General features: G+C 36.6%; 1 long non-coding RNA gene across 41 annotated transcripts in view; it reads right to left on the bottom strand.

Annotated features, from left to right (window-relative positions):
- Positions 1-7,184, bottom strand: part of LOC115030329 (uncharacterized) — a 301,725-nt gene extending 294,541 nt beyond the window's left edge. For 30 of the 41 annotated variants that reach the window (XR_015047875.1, XR_015047898.1, XR_015047894.1 and 27 more), the window contains exons 1-6: positions 7,107-7,184; positions 4,999-5,114; positions 3,905-4,743; positions 1,886-1,936; positions 877-1,204; positions 549-632 (exon numbers count right to left, since the gene is read on the bottom strand). This is a non-coding gene — a long non-coding RNA (uncharacterized LOC115030329). Of the gene's footprint in view, positions 1-548; positions 633-876; positions 1,205-1,720; positions 1,937-2,072; positions 2,179-3,904; positions 4,744-4,998; positions 5,115-7,106 lie in introns of all 41 variants that reach the window. The other 11 variants (XR_015047887.1, XR_015047885.1, XR_015047890.1 and 8 more) reach the window with 11 other exon arrangements.
- Positions 7,185-11,722: the final 4,538 nt, after the last annotated feature.

Genomic DNA, 11,722 nt, shown 5'->3' with positions numbered 1-11,722 from the left:
ATCTAGGATATCCTGCCCAGCGGATTTTCCTAGCTACAATTAACATGGTTCTTTAAACAACCAAGGTGACCCCTCACAGATAATATCCCAGGGGCTTGCTTCCAAGTTGGTTTCAGTTTTTGTCGTGTTGGCAGCTAACAATGAACCAACTACATGAGCATAGAGGGTGCTCTTATTTTAATATAGACAATATGTTTTAAAACGACAAATTTCCTTTGCAATCTTTTGAAAATCAAAACACAATTTTAAAGCTTACAACAAGTCTTTTAGAGATGACAGTGTAACCTAGTATCAAAACTTCAGAAGCAAGATAGCACCTTAGAGACAAACATGATTTAAGAATGCAGGAAAGGTCTGGAAGAGAGAAGAAGTGGGGAAGACTGACTCCAAGGAGAGGAGAAATAGTAAACTCTGGTTAGGATGTAATACATAAGAGAAGAATGAAACACAGAATTCAAAAGAGGAATTTGATGTATTGCTCAGTAATAAAAAACACTGCTCTTCCAGAGAACCCAGGTTCAAATTCCTGAATGCACATGGCAACTCACAAATGTCTGTAATTCCAGTTCCAGGGGATCTTACACCATCTTCTGGCCACTGAAGGCAACAGACATGTATTCGAAGACATATACCTACAAGTAAGTAAAATATATATATATAATATATATATATATATATATTATATGTGTGTATATATATATATATATATATACACACACACATATAATTTATTTTTTATTTTCTGCTTTCACTCTTTTTTACACTCCAGTCATTACCTACTTCCCGGTCTTTCCTCCCACAGTTCCTCATCCCTTTCCTCCTCCCATCCTGTCTCCAAAGGAATGTCACACCTCCCTACCAGACCTCCCCACTCACTGGGGCCTCAAGTCTCTCTAGGGTTAGGCAAGTATTCTCTCACTTAGGCCAGACCAGGAAGTCCTCTGCTGAATATGTATCAGAGTCCTTGAACCAGTTCTTGTATGCTGCCAGTTGGTGGGTCAGTGTCTGAGAGATCTTGGGGGTCCAGGTTAAGTGAGACTGCTGGTCTTCCTTTGGGGTCACCCTTCTCCTCAGCTTCTTCTAGCCTCTCCCTCATTCAACCACAGTGGTCTCCGACTTCAGTATATTTTGTTGAGTGTAAGTATCTGTGTCTGTCTCAGTCAGCTGCTTGTTGGGCCTCTTGAAGGGCAGCCATGCTAGGCTCCTATTGTAAGCACAACATAGGATCAGTAATAGTATCAGGCCTTGGAGCCTCCCCTGGAGAAAGATCCCAACTTGGTTTGGTGATGGGACCTCCTTTCCTCTGTCTCTTCTCCATTTTTGTACCTGAAGTTTTTTTTTTTTTATATAGGCACAATTCTGGGTCAGAGTTTTTGACTGTGGGATGGCAACCCCATCTGTCCATTTGATGCCCTGTCTTTCTACTGGAGGTGGACTCTATAAGTTCCCTCTCCTCACTGTTAGGAATTTCATCTAAGGTCCCTCCCTTTGAGTCCTGAGCGTCTCTCACATACTGGGTCTCTGGTACATTCTAGAGGGTCACCCCACCTCCCACACTCTGAAGTTACATATTTCCATTCATTCTGCTGACCCTCAGGGTTTCTCTCCTACACCCCCAATACCTGAATAGGTTCTCCCTTCCCTCCTCTCCCACTCCCTCCCCCTCCCTCTTCCTCTACCATATACCACCCAGGTCCTTCCCTCCCTCTGCCTCCCATACCTGCTGCAATACTCATAATGTCCTCATTCTTAATAGCTGAATCTTATTCCATTGTGTAAATCAACCACATTTTCTGTATCCATTCTTCCCTTGTGAGACATCTGGATTGTTTCTAGCTTCTGGCTATCACCAATAAGGCTGCTATGAACATAGTGAAGCACGTACCCCTGTGGCATGGTGGGTGTCTTTTGGGAACAGCTTGGTCTTCAGGTAGATCTGTTTTCAATTAAAATTAAAAATACAGAAGAAAAATCCTTCAAAAAGTATTTTTGAAACAAAGACAACAAAGAGGAACCAGAGTACACATGGGCACAACGTGCATGGGAATCACAAATGTAACAGGGTCCCAGACCTTGGAAAGCCTTGAAAGTTTAGCCCAGCTGACTTAGTACACTTCAGTGGTGGCAGTACCATTTAGAGTGTAAAACTCAGCACATAGACAGTGCCACCTCCCAAATCTAAAAAAAAAAAAAAAATCTATTCTTAACCCAGCAACATAATTGTTCTGGAAAACTCTCTAAATGTACTGACCTTGCTTTTTTTTCTCCTGTAGTTCTGCTTCTGACTAACTGTTCTTCAAACCTGAAATATCTCAACCCAAAACAAGCTTGATCTTTTTCAAAGCTCATCCTGAAAAGATTTCAGTGCTGCACTAAGATCCTGAACATCCAGTGTATTTGCTGGTCAGCTAATAAAGATTTTCTTTTGACTGAAATCCATCTCCAAGCAACATTTTCTGGTAAATACCCCACAACAACAAATATTCATTTCAGATTTTAAAATGAGTTAATATGTTACACTACACTTAAAGAGTATGATAAAAAAATTAAGTGATTATCTCACAAAGGCAGAGGAAATCTATCACAAATCCAAACCCAATTTATAATAAAACACTCAGCAAATTAGGGAGAGAAGAAAGTCATATACACATTTTATCTTCAAAAGCTCAATTTTCAGATTAAAAATAACCAGATGTGCACTCCCTTCATATTTCTATCAAACATTTGTTCCAAGCATACTGTGAGTTGTATTTAGTGAGAAAATAACATGAGGGATACTATATTTATAAAGTTCAAGGATAAATAAATCATAATCTACCTATATAAAATGACATATCCTTGTGGATATAACAGCCACCAGAAACCTACCAAATTCCTTTAAAATATGAAAATATTTTGACAATGTTGCAATTGATGTAAGTTAAATAAATGTTTGGCTACATTTCTATCAAAAGACATCCCAAATATTAACTCAAAAAATAAACATAGCAAAGGAAAATATGCTAGGCTTAGAGGTGTGCCTGTGGTCACAGCTCAATGGAAACTAAGTATGAATCATTACATGAGGTTAAGAGTTGGAGACCTGCCTGGGCAGGACTGAGAACAGTCTATTTCTCTATATAAAGACTGTTTAATTCAAGTTTAAAATGCATAGACCTTTGGTAAGGAAAGATTCTTAAATTAGATCAGGACATACTTTTTTCTGGTTGTCTTTTCTTGAAGAGACACAAAGTAAGTTCTGTTTGGCACAAATAGGATATGGATGGCAGCCCAGAAATGGAAAAAGTCCCATTTAGTCCAGGCTGATGAATGAACAGAAGTGTGGAATATCCAGGTAGATTCTAATGACTAAAAGTTGCATCTTAAAAAGTGTGACTAGTGGGATACTTTAGGTTTATATTATTAATTATTGAAAATCATGTGTGGTATTGATATATGCACATGAGTGACAGAGCCAATTGACTTGTGTTGTGGGAACTAAGGTCATTGTGTGTTCTTACTCTCAAGCCCCTCTCTCTAGTGCCTGTTTTTTTTAGATCATCTATAAGACAATTTCTGAAACTATATATTAGGAGAAGTGAGGTACATGCCACCATTTAAACCACTTTTGAGGGGAAGAAAAAAGGAGAATGGTCACTGAATCATGAGCAGGTTGCCTAAGGCAGTGTTTGGAATGATGAATAAAACTTTGCTTGTACTTATAAAGATTCCAGGAGACTGCACTAAGTAGGCATTTAGAATAGGTTGGTTATTGGGTAAAACAAAACATTTAATTCCATCATTATCTATAAAATGTGATACTTTTGTATACTGCTATATTGATTTTTATTAATTTATATGTAATGACTACTTCTATCTTCAGTTTTCATCTTTTATGGGAGATATGAAGAAAGGTTCTAGGTACCTTATCCAAGTAATCCATTCTTAATCAGATTCTTATTGTTTCATCACAACCATGGGCCGATGGTGTTACACATCTTCAGTCCTAGCACTTGGGAGACAAGCAGGCAGATCAAGGAGTTTGAAGTCAGCCTGTTCTTCAGAGCCAGTTCTAGGACAGCCAGGGACACACAGAGAAATTATCTCAAAAAATACCAAGACAAAAACAAAAATGGGGAAAGCACAGAGGTATGTGCTTATAACTCACACCATTGGAAAGTCAAGACAGCCATGTCACTGGAGCTCCATTGCCAATTTAGTCTGCAAAATCTGTGAATATCGAGTTCCTGTGAGAGAATCTCTGTTTTAAACAACAAGAAAAAAAAAAAAACACAACAATAACAACAAAGCCAAGGTGACTCTATCTAGTGATATGGTTTAAGTTAACTGCTGCTCTTCTAAAGGACTTGGATTCTATTGCCAGCATTCACATAGTAACTCACAACCAAAAATGACTCCACTTCTCAGCGATCCAATGTCATCTTCTGGCCATAGCAGGTACCAGGAATAGAGGTGTTGCACAGAAAAAAAATATAGACAAAATAACTATATGTACAAAACAATTGAATTTTAAAGAAAAACATGGAAGCTGTCTCTTGAAAAACAACATGATCAATTCATCTATGGTTTCCAATGGTCATAAATGTATAAACACATGTTGCACATGCATTTGCACATGTGTTGCACATACAATGAAAACACACATACACACACATGAACATGCACAAAAAAGTACAATCCAAAAGAAGAAAATTGAAATAAAGATGGCATACTTTACCATTCTTACTAAATGTTGTAGTAAATCTTCCCATCAAGAGCAATCAGTGAGCAAAAATAAATATTAGGTACGCTTATTTCTTATGTATCTTTTCCCTATCACAATTAGGATAAACTGCATTTATTTGGAAAGAACATAATCTTTTGTATGAGAAAAAAATAGTTTGGAGCTGAAAGATAGCTCAACAGCCAGAGGAATCACTGGAGCTTGGGAATTACAGGCAATATTTGAGAATATATATATATATATATATATATATATATATATATATATATATTTACCTGTTAGGTGAACTTATGTGTGGCTTCTGCAGAAATACCTGACAGAATGGCCCATACTTGCTAGCTGTAGCTCTTCATATCTTCCTCTGTAGTAATTCAATTCTGTCATATTCTGCCTGTGATAGATTATAAGTTGGAACAAAATATTAACATCTAAATTAGTAGCAATATAACTTCTAGCTGTCCAACATAAGCTTATTATAATTTTGGCTTTTTCATGTGAAAGGAAAATATATCTCAATCAAAGGAATAAAGAATGACCCTGGAATACATTATATAGATATATTTTCTAGCATATATTAAATATTGCAACTAAAAATTAAAAGAAAAATGTCTTAATAAAAGTAAGATTTTAATACACACTTCTCCACAGTAGCTATAGGAATATCTTATTGGTATATCAAAATTTCTCAATACGTTCCATTCTTACCAATTACACATCTCAATAGCCATGAAATGTACTTTATTATACAAGAGGCATATAACTAAATGAAAGGATGAGATTGAAAAATCAAAACCTCATTTATGTAACACTGGGAAAAAAGTGATGTGAAGGAGCATGTGTAGGAACTAATAAAATCATTAATAACTACAAAGTCACTTGGGTCATGGGAAGGTTTCATAGGTGAGATGCAGATAATTTTTATAATTCACTAAAATATTTTTACAGTTTTGTCTTGAAATTTTATAATATAATGATTAATCCTACATTCTGCATAAATTAAACAGTAGGTTGGGTTTCCCTAAGGAGTAATTTGAACAAAATAGCATAACTCTTTTTTGAATATATGTAAAAACCCTGATTTCTGAAAGTAGTGGGGAAAGGGATATGACCCAGGTAGCTTAAAAATAACTGGACATTCCATCCTCAAATAAAAAGAGAATTATCTGAGAATACTGCTAATTATTAGAAATATTACTTCCTCTGTATGAGCTTCTGGTTTTGTAACCACTCTGCATATAATATTTGTGTTGATTTCTCAAATCAACGAAGTCAAATTTCTCACTGATAAAGATGTTATGTATAATTAAATAAAATGAGGTAGACTATTCATGTTCTACAAACTCAAAGAAAAGATCTAATTAAGTACAATTAAGGCATGTACATAAGGACAGTCATAAAATTGAACAAAAATGTAAAAAGAACACCTGTGTTCTGGTATCCCCCTTCTCTTAACCTGTCCCACCCCAATAGCCCCATTTCCTGGTTTCTGCCAGAACTCTAAGCCAAACACACAAATCTAAAAAGTCAAGGCTAAAACCCACATATAAGAAAGATTGTGTGCTGTTTGACTCTCAGCCTGACCACTGATGGCTACTAGGTAAATGAATGCAAGTTTTCTTCAGGGTTGTGGTTAGGGGTAGCTTGCATGGCTCAAGAATGTACATCAAGGAACACTAACTAGATTCAGTATTTTATTTGGGGGCAAGAGGAGAATTGAGAAGGGCACAGTGGGGGCAGGGAGGAGCTTGGAGAGTTTGGGGATGAACATAATCTAAATACATTTTATACACAAATTAACTCCTCAAGGAATAATTTAATTTAAATAACATATTTTAGAAACCAAAGTAAATAAATATAATCTAGTTTTTATAGGAATACTATTAGTTTGATAATTTTCATAAAAGGAATATGCAAAAATAATGAGATACACACCAAATCTCCAACACATTTTTGCTTTTGGACATGCACAAATGTATCTTTGAAAATGGCCAGATATTTATACTTTAGCAATGATTAAATAAAAATATACAAATATATGGCAATTCCCTTTGTTAGCTAAAATTCCTTATGAATAATTGACCAATAAAAACCATATTTAACTTCAGGATTACTTGATAAGGAATGTAAGGGGACATATGAAAGAAAATAAAACGTAAAATTACACGTTATGATTTGAGGTATAAGGTAAAAATCACGAAGTCGTTTTGAGTACATTACATAGTACAAAGCAAGATGCAGAGACACCAGACAATCTGTACCTATGCTAAGAATGCAGGGAAGACTCCCACAACACAGAGACTTTCCACTTATGCTTTTATATCGAATCCCTCTGCAAACACTGGACGCCCATCACCCATCGCAGTCCAGCGACCTCAAACCTTACCTCTGAAAAGGCTTTCATCCGGTGAAGTGGTTGGCCTTGTCTGTGTTGGACCCTCCATTTCATTCTCTGCGCAGCTGCAGACCCTGCCCATCCGCAGCTTCCCAGCAGGCTGTTCGTGGCCTCCATCTAGTGGACACTAGGTGGCAATGTGAACTGTCATTCTGAACTTCTGATTTAGAAAAATGTATCTAAGCCTGAAAAAAAATAGTAAAAAAAAAAAAAAAAAACAAACAAAAAAAAAAAACAAAAAAAAAACAAAAAAAACCAAAAACCTAACATGAACTTATTTGCCTGGTAGGATCGAGTCCTCGTAAATGGCAAAAGGGAAATAAATGTAGACAGAAGAAAGGTAGACGAAGAGACGAAGCCTATTAGCCTGAGTGCCCAGCAGTTGTTTCCATGCAACTTGCACCCTTCCTAAATCCAGCCTTTGAGGAAATAACCCAGAAAAGAGCCTTCTGGGCTTTTCTCAAAACCAGGCATCTTGGTTTAAGAGAGCATAATAGGGAATAAATGTAATGATAAATAAATTACAAAATTCTTCAGTACAACAAGCAATTCTTCTGGGAGATACATCCCCATCTCCTCCTTACCTGCATCCTCTCACCTGTCCAGTATCCTACGTATGGCTCCCTGCTATGTTGCAAATTCAGCGGATTCTTGTTATCTCCTAGTCTGTTGCCATATATACAGTTGTTCCTCACCCCATATCCTTGCCTGACCAACTTGTCCTCCATCTTCAGCGCAAACTTTCTTTCTATAAGTAATGTATCCTTTCCATCCTATCTAGTTCTAATACTGTTCTTTTGGTTCCCCGGCAGCTCTCCCTAAGCACCAGCTATTATTCAAGTTTTATGCATCCCTTAAAAAATTAAATACCACGGAAAATGGAAAATGTGTTTATGGGTGTGTCCCTGCAAGTCCCATGTAGGTAGTGGGAAGAAGGAACACAGATTGTCTTTTATACTTAAGTTACACAAGAATTAATGTCTCAACCTTCTGACATATATTCTATCTGCATTACAATAAAAACAAACCTTTGATTTGAGGATTTGAAGATGGTGACTTCTTAGTTCTTGTTTCTCAATTCAAGACAGAGCCCCCAGATCCGCACTTTAATTGTTGCCTCTAGCCACCCTTTATCCACCCTTGGCAAACAGCTGGACAACATTGGTTCTCTCATCTGTATAAGAAATGGTTAATTTGACTCTCTTAGGTCACTATCAAACATTCAAGTTTATTAGCCTGTCTTTCTAGACAAATATTTTCAAATCTTTAGTAGTTACCATGTTTTCCCAATATCACACTGTATTTTTTTTAATGGATAACATTTTAGCCTGGTAGCTAAAACATGCTATGACCTTCACTGTGTGCTCATGAATAAACAGGTCCTCACATTTCTATTATATTCTGCTCATTCGCTTCTATCAAATCTTGCACATGATCTATCCATAAAAAGAGTACAGATCGCATGGAGGTTGGTAGAAGTTGGGAAAAATCTGAATAGCACCTCCCTTGCCCCAGTGTCACTTGCTTTGACTATAAAATCACGAATTTTTAACACGTACCTATAATTTCAACCCTTGGAAGGCAGAGACAGAGAGAAGGATCCAGAGATTTTTCTGGATAGCAAATCTCAAATAATGTATATGCTCATCTCCCAGTGAAAGACTCTGTCTTACAAACCAGAAGGTGTACAGGAGTTTGATTCCATCCTTTACAGCATTGCTACATACTGAAACTTTGCATAACAGTAATGAAGTACATAAATGCAAGCAATGTCTCTGCCTATACTCATATTTATATTCTATAATTACAAACCTTACAACAGATTTATCTGTATTTTTCTTTACTAAATAATTTAAAACAGATTCCAGGTATCTTGAAATTATATCACTTTGTTGTTACATAGTTTAGCATTCATCTCCAAAACAAGTATTTCCTCACACAGCACAAAGCTAACTTATATCCTACAGCTGAACAACTTTTATCTAATATCAGTAACTTTGTTGCTTTCTTTTACTTGATTTGGGATTTAAAGGACACCACACATTGCATTTTCAGTGTATCTGAAGCTTCTGCAAACGTACTTTGAAAGGCAGAAATTCATGTATCTGAGGATGCCCTGAATTCCAATCCTCCTTACACCATCTTCTGAATTCTCGAAGTTTAACACCGTGTACAACTTATATTAAGGCTCTGATATCATTTTCTTAGGTTTGTTTTTAAGATTCTACATTATACATTATTTCCTATTTCCCAATTCTCTTTATTGTTTTCATACCATTTAGTTCTTATAGAAATAGTATCTCTTCCAAAATAATTTATTGGTCTATGGAGACAGCTCAGTTGCTAAAATACTTGCCATACCAGCATAAGGAATTGACTTCAATCTCCAGATCCTATGCAAAAACCCAGGTGCTATGGCACACACCTGTAATACTAGGAGAAGCATGGCAGGGACAGAGAGAATTGAGAATAGCTGAATTTTGAGTTCTAGATTCAATGAGAATCCCTACCTCAAAACATAAAATAAATGGATTGAGAAAGTCATCTGGCATGGAAGTCTGTCCCCAACACAGCCATATACTCATGCATATGTGTCTGCAAAAACAGTTGAAAGTACATATGAACACATGCATACATAAAAATGCTCTATACATTGATTTAAACCTAAGGATGAATAATACTTTTTAGACATTTATATAAGAAGGATTTTAAAGAATGTATGATCTCTAGGAATGGATTTTACCATACTATCTATAAATCTACTTAGCTTTTAAGTGCTTGACTTCAACATGTCAGTTATAAAAGCATGGTTAGCAGAAAAAAAAAAAGAAAAAAGAAAAAAAAAACTCAGCCACACTGGAGGTCACATAGTGAAGCAATGTGTCATTGCTCTCTCACTAGTTTCTGTTATAAAGAACAGATGAACAGAAAGGTTTCCTGTGGAATCAGATGGAAATGAACACATAAACCCACAACCAGACATTATATGAAAACGGAAGTCTAAACCAGGGATCTCCATTGGATTACATTCCCTCAGTGCAAAGGAATTCCCACTGAAGATGAAGAAGAAAGATTATAGAATGCATCCCACTGGATCAACTAAGCCAGGTCCATATTGACTCACAGAGACAGATGCCTGCATGAGTTTGCACCAGGTCCCCTATATACTTGTTGTAGCTGTTAGTTTTGTGTTTTGTGTGCAGGGTGTGTTCCTGATTTTTTTGTCTGTTCTTGGGACTCTTGCTCGAGTTGGGTTATTTTGTCCTGTTTCTGTGTAAGAGCTTTTTCTTTGTCTTGCTGTTTCAGGTTCAAGTTTTGTTGTCTTTTGGATGCCTGCTCTTTTTGGATGGGAGATAGAAGTGGAGTAAAATAAGAGTTGGTGGGAGGTGAGGTTGGAGGTATGAGGAGTGAAGAGAGGGAAAATTATGGAAAAGAAAAATAAAATCACACTTGAAAAATGAACGAAACTTAGATGACATGTGAGCCATGTTCAAAAGGCTTTTTTGCATGATCTTTCATCAACTTGAAGTTCACTTAGTTGAAACTACTGACGTCTTCTATGGTCCTCTGAATAAGCCCTTATATGTACATGTTTTGATGGTATGAAGCAAAAATGTATATCCTCAAGTCTGTCTAATGGCATTACTTTTTTAACACATCTTCCAAGGATAGATATGAAGATGAATTACACATAAACAGATTTAATTACATCACATTCCATCATATTTTTCTTTGCCTTAAATCACATTTCTTCTCAGTCCTAGAAATACCTGCAATGGTCTTCTCTGATGAATCATATTTGAAATGTAATCTCCTACCAACATACATGAGCTATGAAACAAGTAAAATATCTTTGACAAAAATCACTTCATGACTGACCTACAAGGCAAGCAGCAAAGTGAGACTCATGTAGCAACATCACAGGAGGAAGTTTTATTTAAGCAATATATTTTGTCAACTGTTTTCATACCACAGATGGTAACTGTCCTAGTTTGCTCCCTGTCATTGTGATAAACACGATGATGAAAAGCAAGTTGGGGAGGAAAGGGTTTATTTAATCTCACAACTCACAGTCAGGAAAGTCAGGTCAGGAGTTCAAGGTAAGAACCTGGACATAGGAATTGAAGCAGAGAGCAATAGTACTTACTGACTTAACCTTCCATGTCTTCTTCAGATAGCTTTCTTATACAACCAAGGACTACTTCCATTAATCAATGAACTGGAAAAAAAGAATGAAAAAAAAAACTCAGAGGCATTCCTATGGGCCAAATTTCTGGCAATTCTGTAATTAACAATCTTTCCTCTCAAATAACTCTAGTCTGTGTCAAGCTAATGAAAAGCTAACCAGCACAGTAATGTTCAAATATCTAAGACTCTAGGGGTAGGAGATATGGATCAGTGTTTAAAGTGCTTGATTTCTATGCAAGCAGTAGGGTCAGAGTTCAGATACTCAGCACCCCCATAAAAATGATGGCTTGCCTCATTCCTCTAACCCCAATGCTGAGGACAATGCAACCCAAGGGGACCTCAAGGGCTCCCAGGGGAGCCATTCTATGCAATAACAACAAGCTCTGGGTTCAGCAAAAAAAAAAAAAATCAAAAAGACT

Source organism: Mus caroli, unplaced genomic scaffold (assembly GCF_978045245.1).
Source record: "Mus caroli unplaced genomic scaffold, Mus_caroli_1 scaffold_8, whole genome shotgun sequence".
Lineage (NCBI taxonomy): Eukaryota > Metazoa > Chordata > Mammalia > Rodentia > Muridae > Mus > Mus caroli.
The sequence above is the reverse complement of the archived record's forward strand: the minus strand, read 5'-3'. Positions and strand labels throughout refer to the sequence as shown.